Genomic DNA, 15,973 nt, shown 5'->3' with positions numbered 1-15,973 from the left:
ATCCGTGTCTGATGTAGACTATTCAACAGTTAGTTAAACTGCTAAAACTTGGTTACACTTAGTCACATTTCAGAATTTTTCTATCCTAGCAGCATACAGTATGATGTTATTTATCCAGAGGCTATTGTACATAAGTCAGAGCATATAAGGAAAAGAAGAATACATTGGGGGATGTATCACAACTGATCCAAAGGATAAGTTGAGGAGTTATCCACAGCAACCAGCTTGATTGCTTTTTACATTTTGTGAAAGGCTTCTGAAATTTGAGAAAAATAAGCGGATAACTAATATGGGTAAATCAAGTCCTTACATACAACATTCAGAAGAAGCTACTGGAAGGTGTCCTGTACAGATCACACAGGATCCCAGAAAAATAAAATGAAGCCACCCTCACCTGGTGCCCAAAGGAGCCGCTCATCTTGGCCCAGGTAAAGTAGGTACACAGGTACACGACAAGTAGTATCACACTGTACTGTAGGAAGGAGATACTAGACACACACAGCAGTACAGGACATGTAGTATCACACTTTACTGTAGGGAGGAGATACTAGATACACACAGCAGTACAGGACATGTAGTAGCACCCTATACTGTAGGGAGGGGATACTAGAGACACACACAAGTACAGGACATGTAGTATCACCGTATACTGTAGGGAGGAGATACTAGATGCACACAGCAGTACAGGACATGTAGTATCACACTGTACTGTAGGGAGGGGATACTAGACACACAGCAGTACAGGACATGTAGTATCACATTGTACTGTAGAAAGGAGACACTAGACACACGCCCAGCAGTACAGGACATGTAGTATCACACTGTACTGTAGGAAGGAGACACTAGACACACGCCCAGCAGTACAGGACATGTAGTATCACACTTTACTGTAGGAAGGAGACACTAGACACACGCCCAGCAGTACAGGACATGTAGTATCACACTTTACTGTAGAGAGGAGATACCAGACACACACAGCAGTACAGGACATGTAGTATCACACTGTACTGTAGGGAGGAGATACTAGACACACAGCAGTACAGGACATGTAGTATCACACTCTACTGTAAAGAGGAGATACTAGACACACAGCAGTACAGGACATGTAGTATCACACTGCACTGTAGGGAGGAGATACTAGACACACAGCAGTACAGGACATGTAGTATCACACTGTACTGTAAAGAGGAGATACTAGACACACAGCAGTACAGGACATGTAGTATCACACTGTACTGTAAAGAGGAGATACTACAAAGAAATGAAAAATGCCCAAAGTAACTAGTCCTAAATGCACCAACAACTTCAAACACCACAAAAAAAGGAAAATCCAATGAAGGTTCAGAAAATGCAGGACAATCACAAGTAAATATTATCAAAAACCTTTATTTAGATAGTTCATATTTGATAAAATTCATTAAAAATGAAGGGAGTGAAGCAGAACCAAACAGATGGACAAACAAACAGTGAGGGGACATATAAATATACTTTATAGGATCATATATTGCACATGCATACAAAGTGCTAATGAAAGTATGTAAAATTGGCGAAATACAGACAGCCTCCACTAGATGGCACACATCATGATGTAAACAACAATCGATGAAAAGTAGATACTCAGGCAGAGCCCTGGGGAATAATAAAGATACTAGATAGGCATCACATACACAGTGAAATCACCCAAAAATATATTAGATAATTATAGACAATGGAGGATGCCTGTATTCCATGAAGTACGGCTCACCTACTCACCCTACACGCGTTTCGCCTCAGGCTTTTGGTTTCCTAACTATGGAGGCCAGCGGGGGGAGGGAGTAAAGGCTGGGTGTGCGGGAAGCGTGCCCCTGAGCTCTGCCCCCTCACAAGATTGTAACAGCGGCAGGGGACAAAGGGCAGACATACGAACATCATTATGATCCCATAAGCTGATGTCCAAACACGACCTGGGCATTGAGTCATCAATGAGCCCAGGTTGTGAAAGGGTTAAACTAAATGTAGATGAGCTGCAAATACATTGTTTATTATTTGCTCTACGACAAGACTTCACTTTGCAGATAGAATTTGTGCCTTCAATACATATGTTTATGAGCCACTGTCCGGTTGGAAATATAAGGTATTACACCATTTCTCAAATACTTGGTTGGGCCATAAGATTACATTTTCTTTATATGAAAACATGTAACCTGTCTTTTGTCATTTAATAGACAGTAATGTATTATCATACTCACTGAGCTAATGTGCTTCTGTAAGACACTGCTAACACCTTTGTACTACAGTGGTTTCCTCCTACTAAGGAACCAATAGTGACTAATACAACACATGCCATATGGGTTTCTACCATACGCATTTATGGTTTTAGCACACTACCCATCTTAGAAATGACAGCTAACAACATTTAGCAGTATCATTGCCTGGAACTGAGACTTATGTGCAGTACATCTACCAAAAGCTTGAAAGTCTGATGTTTTATGGTTCTTTTTTGACAGTCACTCACAGTTTTCCCTATCACACAAATGTCAGATCCATTGTATCCCTTAGCTGTAAATTCAAGAAGGCAGAGATTTCATAGTTCTTGCTTTAATGGCAAGTAAAATCTGAAATAATCCTGCCATCTTGTGGCAATTTAGAGAAATACACTGCCTTATTCTCCCATAAAGGCAGGGTTTCAGGTCCAGAGCTAAAGCAAATGAAGCTATGTTTTAAGGAGCTCCCTAAAATATGAGAGACCAAATAACCTGATATATATATATATATAGGCTAAAGGCTTCAATGTCCCCTATATAGCCATAGTGGTAGATGTCAAGTTGTAAACTCCAAGGTTCAAGAGTTGAGCAGGAGCAGAAAACATAAGCATATACCACCAATGCTGATAGTTTAACAGATGCTTAAATCCCTTAAATTCTATAGCTAGACAGGGCTACAGAGGTCTGTATCAGAAAAGCAGGGCTCCAAACCTAATATCCTAGCACTTTCTTTAAAGGGGTACTACATGAAAATGTTTTTCTTCAAATTAACTAGTGTGAGAAAGTGACAGAGATTTGTAATTTACTATTTTTCTTGTAATTTAATTTTTCTATTAAAAAATCTGCACGCACGGCCCACTGCTCAGATTTCGGGGTCCCCGTTCCCGCAAACGGGGGAACGGGGGGGGCAGTATTTGGACCCAGCAGAATCCCTTAGGCATGCCTTATCCTGTGGATATTGTGGATAGGGCAAAATTACCTATTTGAGGCATGCATTCTAACTGTGGACCTAAGCCACCGGTATTAGCCAAAGGTATTAAACATTGGTTTTCACGCCTTCTCTCCATTCAGAATACATGAATCCTCAGCCAAGTCAAACACGTTTTTAGAGGAGTTATGTTATGAGGCATAGCCAAGTGTTCAGCCAACAGCTATAATACGTGTATGACTAGCTTTTGATCAGTAAGTTAAGCTGCTAGGACCCATGGGGCACATGATATTTTTACATTTATTTTCAGTTGCTCACAGAAACACTTTTGTTTTTTATAATGCAAGAAGAGAACAAAAGGGAACAATGTATGTTAACTGGAAACCAATTTTTATCTGCACTTCCTCAAAGCCTGAGTCAGGTTTTCTGTTTTCAATCTATTTCCCTCAGGCCTCCTTCACTTACCACATCTCTGCTGCTGTTTTCCAATGAAGTATTTGGCAGGTGGTACAGGCGTTTAATTGCATGACTTTTCATTTTATTGAGTATTAATAACATATACACATACTTACATAGCTGATAAGGGTCGAAAAAAAGACTGGATTCCATGATGTTCTAACCCACACGTGTCAAACTGCGGCCCTCCAGCTGTTCCAAAACTACAATTCCCTTATATACAAAAGAAAGGTGGAAGCTACTGTAAATCTGTAAATGGGATGCTGCCCATGTCCTGATTACAGAACATATACAAAACAACAAAGAAGGACAATAAATGGCGCACCCACAATCATGTAATAATAAATACAATATCTTTATTTCAAAATATATGAAGAAAACAGCAAATGGACATACACTTAAAAACACCTAAAAACCCAATACGGGTAAACCATCACAGGGAGTACACATGACAATAAACATGTCCCTCCCACCGCAGCCCCAAAAACAGCAAATAACTAGCAGGCCCTGTATGCCAACCAATCAGATGGATATCAAACCTGACTATTCCAAATATTCTCCTCCTAAAGTGCACGTGCTCACAAAAGATATGTCGATAAATAAATAAATAAACAATCACATGTCAAATATAAATAATCGATAAACCAATTCATAAACATATCCAAAAAAAGTGACAAAGTGCTAAATCGCCCTATCAATGGAAAGTCAAGGCTGAATCAATAATAATATAGTCACATATCACCAAGTTTTGCAATAGCTGGAGGGCCGCAGTTTGACACCCCTGTAAACCTTATTTGTTAATCCACCAATTGCATATTCATGAATCAGCCCAACAGAAATCAATGTACACTCAAATTGCCGATGAGTGCAAATCTGTGTGTGAATAAGGCCTATACCATGGGTCTCCAAACTGCGTCCCTCCAGCTGTTGCAGAACTACATTTCCCATCATGCCTGGACAGCTAAATCCAAAGCTTTAGCTGTCCAGGCATGATGGGAGTTTGGAGATCCATGGCCTATACAGTCCAACAGCAACGTAGAGGTAGTAATCTGTTCCAGCATAGTGGATGGACGCTAGACAGCTGACAATCCCAAATGAAGGCTTTTAAGGGCATGTACAGTTGAAAAGAGTCCAACAGAATCCAATGGTGACAATAATGTCAGTTTATTAAGATTTCCAAATAATTTTTTTACAGGGTCTTTATTAAAGGACAATTGTGGTGGGGGGAAAGCCCCCCCAAAGCAAATTTTTATACTTACCCTTACTTTAGAGACTGTCGCCGCTTGAAATTCATAAGTTGCAGGACCCGCTGCACGCTGATCACCATCTTCTGTTATTCACCATTTCCTGGTGCAGCTGCTCAAAACTCTCGCCCCTCTGTTCAGCAGCCCAGATGGCTTACAGCTTGCTCAGCCAATTAGAGTTGAGTAAGCTCTCAGTCATCTGGTGACACTAGTTAACCCCTTAACGACATCGGGCGTAAACTTACGCCCTCGCGCCCTGGTACTTGGCGCATCAGGGCGTAAATTTACGCCCGATGTTTCCCCGATCGCTGCGTGTTCACACACAGCGGTCGGGGAAGATGGCCTGCTATAAATCATAGCAGGCCATCTTAGCTTCACGGCACGGGGGGTGGTTAACACCCCCCGTGCTTACGATCGCCGCTATAGGCTGATCAATTCAGATCAGCCAATAGCGGCGATCGGAACCTTTCCGGGTCATCGGCGACCCGATGACCCGGAAAAAAATGGCGGTCGGTGCTGTCCGAGGACGGCACCGACCGCCATTACTGTAAAAAGTAATGGTGATCGCCGTGCCACCGGCCCGATCGCCGTGAACGGCCGGCCGGTACCGGCCGGCCATTCACGGCGATCGGGCCGGTGGCACGGCGATCAGAGTCCCACAATATAGTAAATACCTGCCCTGGACCCCTCAGCTAGGCAGCCGAGGGGTCCAGAGCAGGTATTTGTACATTACTCACCTGTCCCGGGCTCCTGATCGGCGTCTTCCGGGTTCGCGGCATCCTCGTCTTCGTTCGGGTCTTCGGCTTCTTCCGTGACGTCACGTTCGGCTTCTCTCGGCTATTTTCGGCTCCAGCGTCGGCTCTTTCCGTATTTTGCGCTCTGCTGCCCTCTAGCGGCTGATATGTGTAATACACTTATCAGCAGCTACAGGGATGTTCAGAATTTTTTTTTTTTTTTTTCAAATTTTTTTTTTTCTATTTTCCGCACCCTATCGCCGCTGAGTGTTGATCAGCATCGCACGAAAGTGCGCTGCTAATCAGCAACTCCTCCTTTTTGGCGTAGGGTGTTTTTTTTCTATATTCTACTGCCACGGTCTGCTTATAAGTGCCGCACATAACTGCGGCATTTATCAGCAACTCCTTTGTTGGCGTAGGTTTTTTTTTTATACTTACTGTAAAAAAACACGTAAAAAACACTACATTACACCACACTACATTGAATAAAGTTTGACACTACACCACTACATACCCCATATACTAATCCCCGTATAAAAATGGCCCCCTGGGTGTTTTCGGCGTCAGAGGGATACGTTATTATTACCTCCGACACCGAAACAGCCAGTGAGGATGAATGGGGGGATCCTTCTTTCCTCCATTCATCCTCATCATCCAGTGACGTGTCTGGGGGTAGCGTAGCGTACGCTGCCCCCCAGACACATCTTTTCCGCCAGTACCGTCCCAATAAGAGATGACGGTATGGAGTGAAATTCTACAAACTCTGTGAGAGTACCTTAGGGTACACTTACAGATTTCGGGTACGTGCACACTGCGGAATGGCGAAGGATAACCCTTCGTGCATTCCACAGCTGGCACCCGCCGGCGGACTGATGCAGGCGCGAGTCTCTACCCGTGTCATAGACTCCATTCTATGCACGGGCGGATTCCATCGTTTATCCAAAGAATGAACACGTTGGACGGAGAGCGGAATCCGCCCGTGCATAGAATGGAGTCTATGACACGTGTGGAGAAGCGCGCCTGCATCAGTCCGCCGGTGGGTGCCAGCTGTGGAATGCACGAAGGGTTATCTGTCGCGATTCCGCAGTGTGCACGTACCCTTAGAGTGTATGTAGGAAGAGACACCCGAATCCAGCCCCCAGATGTCCCCCCATCCTCGGAGTTAGTGGGAAGATCGTCCGGGAACTGATCTTCCCACTGCTGGATAAAGGTCACCACCTGTACGGGGATAACTTTTATACCAGCGCCCCCCTCCTCTGGTCTCTCGCTGCCCTGTAGCTTGCGGCACGATCCGAACATATCAGAAGCAGTAATAGCGCCCTAATATTTAGCAGCCATGGAGCGGACCCAGCGCTTCTGGATATGAAGGACCCCGTATCGCACCAGGACAACATTTTCCAGGTGACGTCCCCCACACTGGAGAAAGGGAGACCCCAGAAGAAGTGCAGAGTGTGGTGTAACAGGGGGATCAGGAAGGACACCATTTTCCAGTGTGCCACCTGTCCTGATCCCCCCGTCCTCTGCATACTGGATCGCTCCAAGGCGCACCACACGTCATTGGGGTTCTACATTATCTAAATTCTGTCCCTTATTCCTATTTCAGGGGTCACGTTGATCCAGGGATTATTCTGATCGCCATTATGGAGTCGGGAAGGAATTTTTCCCCTGTGATGAGGCTACTGTCGTCTGCCTCACGAGGGGTTTTTGCCTTCCTCTGGATCAACACAGGTTGAATTCGATGGACACCTGTCATTTTCAACCTTATAAACTAATAATTGGCCTAATACCCCCAAATAAATTAGAATTGTCCCTTTTCCCCAGCTAAATAGGTATGGCCGCCATTCCCATTAGAGGATGCCATGATGCAATTACAAAGCCTCTGTGCGGCCAGGACAGTAGAAACCCCCCACAAGTGACCCCATTCTGGAAACTACACCCCATAAGGAATCTAAGAAGGGGGGCAGCGGGGATATGGCCCCCTGGTGACGGCCACATTTGGGACGTGAAAATGAAAAAAATTGTATTTTTTATTTTCTCGGCACATGTTCTACGTAAGTGCCCGTCACCAGTGGGGTCCATATGCTCACTGCACCCCTTGTTAGATTCCTTATGGGGTGTAGTTTCCAGAATGGGGTCACTTGTCGGGGGTTTCTACTGTCCTGGCAGCACAGGAGCTTTGTAATTGCGACATGGCCTCCATCCTCCATTCCAGCCTCTAAATGGCGCTCTGTCCCTTTGGTGGCTTGCCCTGTGCCAATATGGCACATTATGTCCACATGTGGGGTATTTTCGTACTCAGGGGAAATTACCCTACACGTTTTGTGTTCATTTTCTTTTTTAACCCCTTGTGGAAATGGAAAAAAATCAAGGCTAGACCAACATTTAGTGTAATTTTTGTAAAATTTTTACTCTAAATCATTAATCTTGTCATGTTTTTTCATTTTCACAAGGGGTTAAAAGATAAAAAAAACATTTAATGTGTAGAGCAATTTCCCCTGAGTTTGGAAATACCCCACATGTGGACATAAAGCGCCATGCGGGTGCAGGGTAAGCCTCCGAAGGGAAGAAGCGCCATTTGGTTTTTGAAGGCTGGATTTGGATGGAATGGATTTCGAGGGGCCATGTTGCATTCAAAAGGCCCCTGTGTTGCCAAGACAGTTGAAACCCCCCACAAGTGACCCCATTATGGAAACTGCACCCCTCAAGGAATGTAACAAGGGGTGTAGTGAGCATATGGACCCCACGGGTGACGGACACAAATGTGGAACAATGTGGCGTGAAAATGAAGTATTACATTTTTTACACTATAATGTTGGTTTAGCCTTGAATATATCATTTTCACAAGGGGTTAAAAGAGGAGAAAAAAAACTAAATGTGTAGCGCAATTTCCCCCGAGTCCGTAAATACCCCACATGTGGACATAAAGCGCCATGCGGGTGCAGGGCAAGCCTCCGAAGGGAACGAGCACCATTTCGTTTTTGATGGCTGGATTTGGATGGAATGGATTTTGAGGGGCCATGTTGCATTCAAAAGGCCTCTGTGTTGCCAAGACAGTTGAAACCCCCCACAAGTGACCCCATTATGGAAACTACACCCCTCAGGGAATGTAACAAGGGGTGTAGTGAGCATATTGACCCCACTGGTGACGGGCACAAATGTGGAACAATGTGGCGTGAAAATGAAATATTACATTTTTTACACTATAATGTTGGTTTAGCCTTGAATTTATCATTTTCACAAGGGGTTAAAAGAGAAAAAAAACACACAATATGTGTAGAGCAATTTCCCCCGAGTCCGTAAATACCCCACATGTGGACATAAAGCGCCATGTGGGCGCAGAGCAAGCCTCCGAAGGGAAGGAGCGCCATTTGGATTTTGGAGGTTGGATTTGGCTAGAATGGATGATGAACGCCATGTCACATTTACAGAGCCCTCCTGCTGCCAAAACACTGGAAACCCCCCACAAGTGACCCCATTCTGGAAACTGCACCCCTCAAGGAATCTAACAAGGGGTGCAGTGAGGATATGGACCCCTTGATGACGGGCACATTTGTGCCATGAAAGTGAAAAAATGAAATTTTTCCCTTTCACGTCACATTGTTCCACATTTGTGCCCGTCACCAGTGGGGTCCATATGCTCACTGCACCCCTTGTTAGATTCCTTGAGGGGTGTAGTTTCCAGAATGGAATCACTTGTGGGGGGTTTCCAGTGTTTTGGCAGCACGAGGGCTCTGTAAATGCGACATGGCCCTTGAAATCCTTTTCAGTGAAATTCAGCTTCCAAAAGCCAATTGGCGCTCCTTCCCTTTGGAGGCTCGTCCTGCGCCCCCTTGGCACTCTATCGCCACATGTGGGGTATTTCTGTACTCGGGAGAAACTGCGCTACACATTTTTTGTCTTTTTTTGCCTCTTATCCCTTTAAGAAAATGAAAAATTGAAGGCTAGAACAACGTTTTAGTGTAAAAAATAAATTTTTCTTTTTTCACGCCATATTGTTCGGAAAATCTGTGAAGCACCTGTGGGGTCCAGATGCTCACCGCACCCCTTGTTACATTCCTTGAGGGGTGTAGTTTTCTAAATGGTGTCCCTTTAGGGGTGTTTTTTAGGTTTTGACACCCCAGAGCCTCTGCCAACCTGAAGTGGTACAGTCAAAAATGACCAAATATAACGGAGGCGTTGAAATTCACTAGGCGCTCCTTTATATCTGAGGCTTGTGGTTGCGTCAAATAGCGCAATAGGGCCACATATGGGGTATTTCTATAAACTGCAGAAACGGGGCAATAATTATTGGGGTGCATTTCTCTGGTAATAGGTTTATAATTATGAAAAATATTGGATTACAATAAAATCTCTGCACAGAAAATTAAAATTTTCAAATTCCTTACACACTTGGCTTTTATTTCTGTGACTCCCCTAAAGGGTTAAAACACTTTCTGGATATGCTTTTGCAGAGTTTGGGGGGTGCAGTTTCTGAAATGGGGTGCTTTGTGGGGCTTTCTAACATACAGGCCCCTCAAATACACTTTAAACCTGAACAGGTCCCTAAAAATATCTGATTTTGAAATTTTACTGAAAATTTGGAAATTTGCTGCTAATGTTTTAAGCTTCCTATCGTCTAAAAAAAATGAAAGATAGTTTAATAAATGCCGCCAACATAAAGTAGACATGTTGCTAATGCTATTTAATATATAATTTATGTGGTATAACCACTTTCTGTATACGCAAAGAAGTTTCAAAGTTGGAAAAATGCATTTTTTCACATTTTTTCACCTTATTTGGGTTTTTTTCATAAAGATTTGTTATGAGTATCGACTCCAATTTACCAGAAATGTAAAGTACAATATGTCACGAGAAAACAATCTCAGAATCAGCCGGATAGGTAAAAGCATCCCGAAGGTATTAATGACTAAAGTGACACTGGTCATATTCATAAAATTTGTCTCTGTCATTAAGGCCATTTCAGGCTCTGTCCTTAAGGGGTTAAGTTAGCCTCACTCTACAGATGATGTTGTCAACACAAGATGGGGGCAGCCGAGCATTCCATGGTCAGCAATGATCATGTAAGTATATTTTTTAATGCTTCTGGGGGTATGGGGCACAGGGAAGGGGGCTAGACCAGTAATTAAAGCACATTACAAGGTTATGTAACAAGCTAATGTTTTTACTTCTCTTGACTTTATAAAAAATAGGATAACTGGATGATCAAGAAATATACTTACTTGTCTAAATTATGTTATTTTCAAATTGTCTAACTTTAGAATAGTTTAAAAAATTCAGAAGACAGAATCCTTAAAGAGGAACGAAAATGTGAAAAAAAGGCTGCAGGAACATTACATACAAAATAGTGTAACACTGATTCTACATCCCAAACATGTACAGTACAGTGACCTTTTTTGGTCACACCGTTACTAACTACATGTTCTGCTTCTCAGTGCGGTTAGGCTGATTTCACTGGAAAATGCATGTGTCCAAAACCATAGCCACATGCATTCACCAGTGGCTTTGAAATGTTGCTGGGACTATTGGTGATTGCATGCTAGTTCATATTTTGCTCCCTTACTGCACCAACCACTCTCTGCTGTTTCATAGACAAGCAGCATATTTTCCTATAATTCCTAATGCTGCAACTGAGCATGCCTGACCAGCAAGCTGAAAGAAGTAAAATTCTTTTATTTTCTTTATAGTGTTATATACAAAAGCATAAAGTAGATATTCTTGTGAATGCCTGTCATAGCTGGTGTGGCATGCATGGATTTTCAATCATCCTCAATCTCATTTTCCAACTGATATTGGTTTCCCGATGTCCCTGGTTTGCAGAGACAGGGAGTAAAGTCTGAATGTTACACTTGCTGACAGGTCAAGATAATCCAGATATCTGTATATCAAAATAAGTTTGAAAACGTATTCCAGTGTATACCAATGGCACACCTGGAGTACAGCCATAGACGGAAAAAAATTACCTCATATACTACTAGTTTCCACCTCCCATAGGGAGACATCTAGTATGAGATCTGACATATACCCCTCTCACGGGTGGGTCCAGGGTTCCACAACTTAATCAGTATACCGAACCACAGGCACAGGGCCCGGGGTACAATACCCCTATATATAAACACCCCCCCCCCCCTTAAACATAAATTTTATTATATATATATATATATATATATATATATATATATATATATATATATACACACTCACACACACACACACACACATTTGCCTGTTTCTCCTGATGACACTGCTTTGGCAGTAAAACATGTAGAGGGGTGCCTGATCATAGTGATTTTAGACCAATAGCATTGCATCCAGTATATTACTAACAGGCTTGCTACTGCAGACCGAGCCTGATACAAGCTGTATTATACCCACTGGGGATAACTCATACTGGAAAAAGAAAAACACTGGATGCATTGTGGTTTTAACCATTTGCATCATATCATTTATTTTAAAAGAACTTATATAAAATGTTTTAAGGGGGGATTTGTGTTATATATATATATATATATATATATATATATCTGGGTATTGTACTCCGGGCTCAGTGCCTGTGGGTTTGTTATACTGATTAACATCTAATGGCATCATTAGAACCATTATGATACTTGTTTTTATTGTTTTTTGCTTGTATTTATTTCCCACAAAAGTCCTCTGCATGGTCACATACCTAAGAAATTCCATAATGGATTTATTAATGCACACTTACAACTGAATATATATATCACACACACACACATATATATATGGAAAATAACTGTGCAGGGACAATAGTGATATTCTAAGTAGTCTGAATAAATGTACAAACTTGACAGTCATCCACAGCTTACTGTGTTCTCAGGCTCAGTCACATGACCACTCTGCCTGTGTTTTCTTTACTTCCTGTGATGTCCTGTTCTCTTTCTGTTTCTGTTCCTGCCAGTGAGGGAACAGTGAGTCATCAGGTGGGCGGGGTTATGCCTCCACATTTATTTAGCCACACCCCTAACATCTGAGCCCAGAAGAAACTGCAGCAGTAAGGACAGCATGATAGACTACAATCTCTGTACAGCACTGCAGCATAGGTTGGAGCTATAAACAGTAAATAAAGGATCTATGGGGGTGATTTATCAAAACTTGTGCAGAGGAACAGGGAAGCAGTTGTCCATAGCAACCAGTCAGATTCTAGGTTTAATTTTTCAAAGCCTTTTTAAAAATGAAAGAAGCAATCTGATTGGTTGCTATGGGTAACTGCTTCCCTGCACAGGATTTGCTAAATCTTCCCCTATATTGTTACTATTGTAGTGTAAAGATGTAAAGTGTTAGGTCAGTGCTGCTGCTATGTGTAATATAAGGAGGGGAGAGAGGCTGCTGCTGTGTGTAATATGGAGAGAAGAGAGGCTGCTGCTGTGTGTAATATGGAGAGGAGAGAGGCTGCTGCTGTGTGTAATATGGAGAGGAGAGAGGCTGCTGCTGTGTGGAATATGGAGAGGAGAGAGGCTGCTGCTGTGTGGAATATGGAGAGGAGAGAGGCTGCTGCTGTGTGGAATATGGAGAGGAGAGAGGCTGCTGCTGTGTGGAATATGGAGAAGAGAGAGGCTGCTGCTGTGTGTAATATGGAGAGGAGAGAGGCTGCTGTGTAATATGGAGAGTAGAGAGGCTGCTGTGATATATGGAGAGGAGAGATGCTGCTGTGTGTAATATGGAGAGGAGAGAGGCTGCTGCTGTGTGTAATATGGAGAGGAGAGAGGCCGCTGTGTGTAATATGGAGAGGAGAGAGGCTGCTGTGTAATATGGAGGAGAGAAGCTGCTCCTGTGTGTAATATGGAGAGGGGAGTGACTGCTGTGTGTAATATGGAGAGGAGAGAGGCTGCTGCTGTGTGTAATATGGAGAGGAGAGAGGCTGCTGTGTAATATGGAGAGGAGAGAGGCTGCTGTGTAATATGGAGAGGAGAGAGGCTGCTGTGATATATGGAGAGGAGAGATGCTGCTGTGTGTAATATGGAGAGGAGAGAGGCTGCTGCTGTGTAATATGGAGAGGAGAGAGGCTGCTGCTGTGTAATATGGAGAGGAGAGAGGCTGCTGTGTAATATGGAGAGGAGAGATGCTGCTGTGATATATGGAGAGGAGAGAGGCTGCTGCTGTGTAATATGGAGAGGAGAGATGCTGCTGTGTGTAATATGGAGAGGAGAGATGCTGCTGTGTGTAATATGGAGAGGAGAGAGGCTGCTGCTGTGTAATATGGAGAGGAGAGAGGCTGCTGTGTAATATGGAGAGGAGAGATGCTGCTGTGTGTAATATGGAGAGGAGAGATGCTGCTGTGTGTAATATGGAGAGGAGAGATGCTTTTTCACCTCATGTCAGTCACCACTCTATCTATTTCTTGCTGAGGTAACAGAATCCTGCCTCATTAAGACCCTCCCCACCTGTAGGATGGCTACTGTAGTGTATATGTAATCCAGGACTACAACTCCTAACATGTACATGTGTGCTGGGGTTTGTAGTCCCACAACAGATAAAAGTGTGAAAAACTAGTTGATTTGATAACATAAATAATTGGCAGACACTGAGCCACCATGCTGCTCAAAGGACACTTGTAGTAATACAGACATTTCCTGCCTATAGGTAGAGAGGAGTGGGCGGAGCTACAGGCTTGCAGAGCTGTGATGTCACTGTTGACCCCTGTGACCTGGAAGTTCTTTATGTAAGCAAACACAAATCCAAAACGCCGCAACAGAGTAGAATGCTCAGGGACACAGGGGAAAAAAGGTTTGAAAAAAACCCTAAGGGAAAGGGACAGATTACAAATTATTCACATTTCCAATAAGAAAAAATGTTGGACAACCTCTTTAAGGTTTCTAGCATTCAAGGTTTATTCTGATAGATCCATACTGACCAAAAGGATGTCCTAATATTATCAATATCTGCAATACATTTTATGTTTCATATAATACAGTTCTGCACTGATATTACAATGTTTTTTAAGAATTCATTTCATTTCAGTTCACTAGATGTATCAGAGATATGTCACACAGGATACATGGAACAAATTTAACTACATGTAATTTCTCATGTTCCTGTGAATTCTGACATGCATTTTTTATTTTGAAATCCTTACTTATTTTTTAGAAACACAGAATATTGTAAACAATTGACATTTAATATTAATAAAGGAGAATTCCAGCGAAAATATTTATTAAAGTAGATTGTATTGCCCCCAAAAGTTATACAAATCACCAATATACACTTGGCTGCTGGAGAGGATGATGGCAGGGGGACACTGAGGGACACAGGGCACTGGAGGGACACTGATCATCCCCCTGCCATCATCCTCTCCAGAAGCCACACCCCTGGGAGTCACCATTTTATCACTATTTTATCCAGGAAGTGACATCCCCATGTTATCCAGGAAGTGACATCCCCATGTTATCCAGGAAGTGACATCACCATGTTATCCAGGAAGTGACATCACCATGTTATCCAGGTAGTGACATCCCCATGTTATCCAGGAAGTGTCATCACCATGTTATCCAGGAAGTGACATCACCATGTTATCCAGGAAGTGACATCCCCATGTTATCCAGGAAGTGACATCCCCATGTTATCCAGGAAGTGTCATCACCATGTTATCCAGGTAGTGACATCCCCATGTTATCCAGGAAGTGTCATCACCATGTTATCCAGGAAGTGACATCACCATGTTATCCAGGAAGTGAAGCCTTGATGCAGTAGTAAGTGCAGGGAAAAAAGCACTTAATAAGCATTTCCCATAATAAATGTATATTGGTGATTTGTATAACTCTTGGGGAGCAATACAATACCTTAATAAAATTTTTCCCCGGACTACTTCTTTTATATTAAATGTCAATTATTTACACAATTCTGTGTATCTAAAAAAAAGTAAGGATTGCAAAAAAAAAAAAAAAAAAAAATGCATGTCAGAATTCAAAGGAAGAAGAAAAATTATATGAAGTTTACATTTGTTAACAAAAAATGTAATTGTCAGCTCACCGACCAAGAACTCTCTGGTGCCCCGGATTCACATCTGGCAAATGCGTGGTACTGCAGCTCGGAAAAGGAAACGATAATCCAGCACTTGATGCAGAGAGATTCTTTTTATTTTTCAAAGCCAAATATACAGACAACACCTAAGTGCAGTGACCCCACAGGACGCGTTTCAAGCGCATGCGCGCTCTTGATCACCTGGTGATCAAGAGCGCGCATGCGCTTGAAACGCGTCCTGTGGGGTCACTGCACTTAGGTGTTGTCTGTATATTTGGCTTTGAAAAATAAAAAGAATCTCTCTGCATCAAGTGCTGGATTATCGTTTCCTTTTCCGAGTTTACATTTGTTCCATGTTTGGAACAAATGTACAGTATTTGCCTAACTCTA

The sequence above is a fragment of the Dendropsophus ebraccatus genome, chromosome 5, assembly GCF_027789765.1.
Source record: "Dendropsophus ebraccatus isolate aDenEbr1 chromosome 5, aDenEbr1.pat, whole genome shotgun sequence".
NCBI classification, from domain to species: domain Eukaryota; kingdom Metazoa; phylum Chordata; class Amphibia; order Anura; family Hylidae; genus Dendropsophus; species Dendropsophus ebraccatus.
This window is presented reverse-complemented; position numbering follows the sequence as displayed.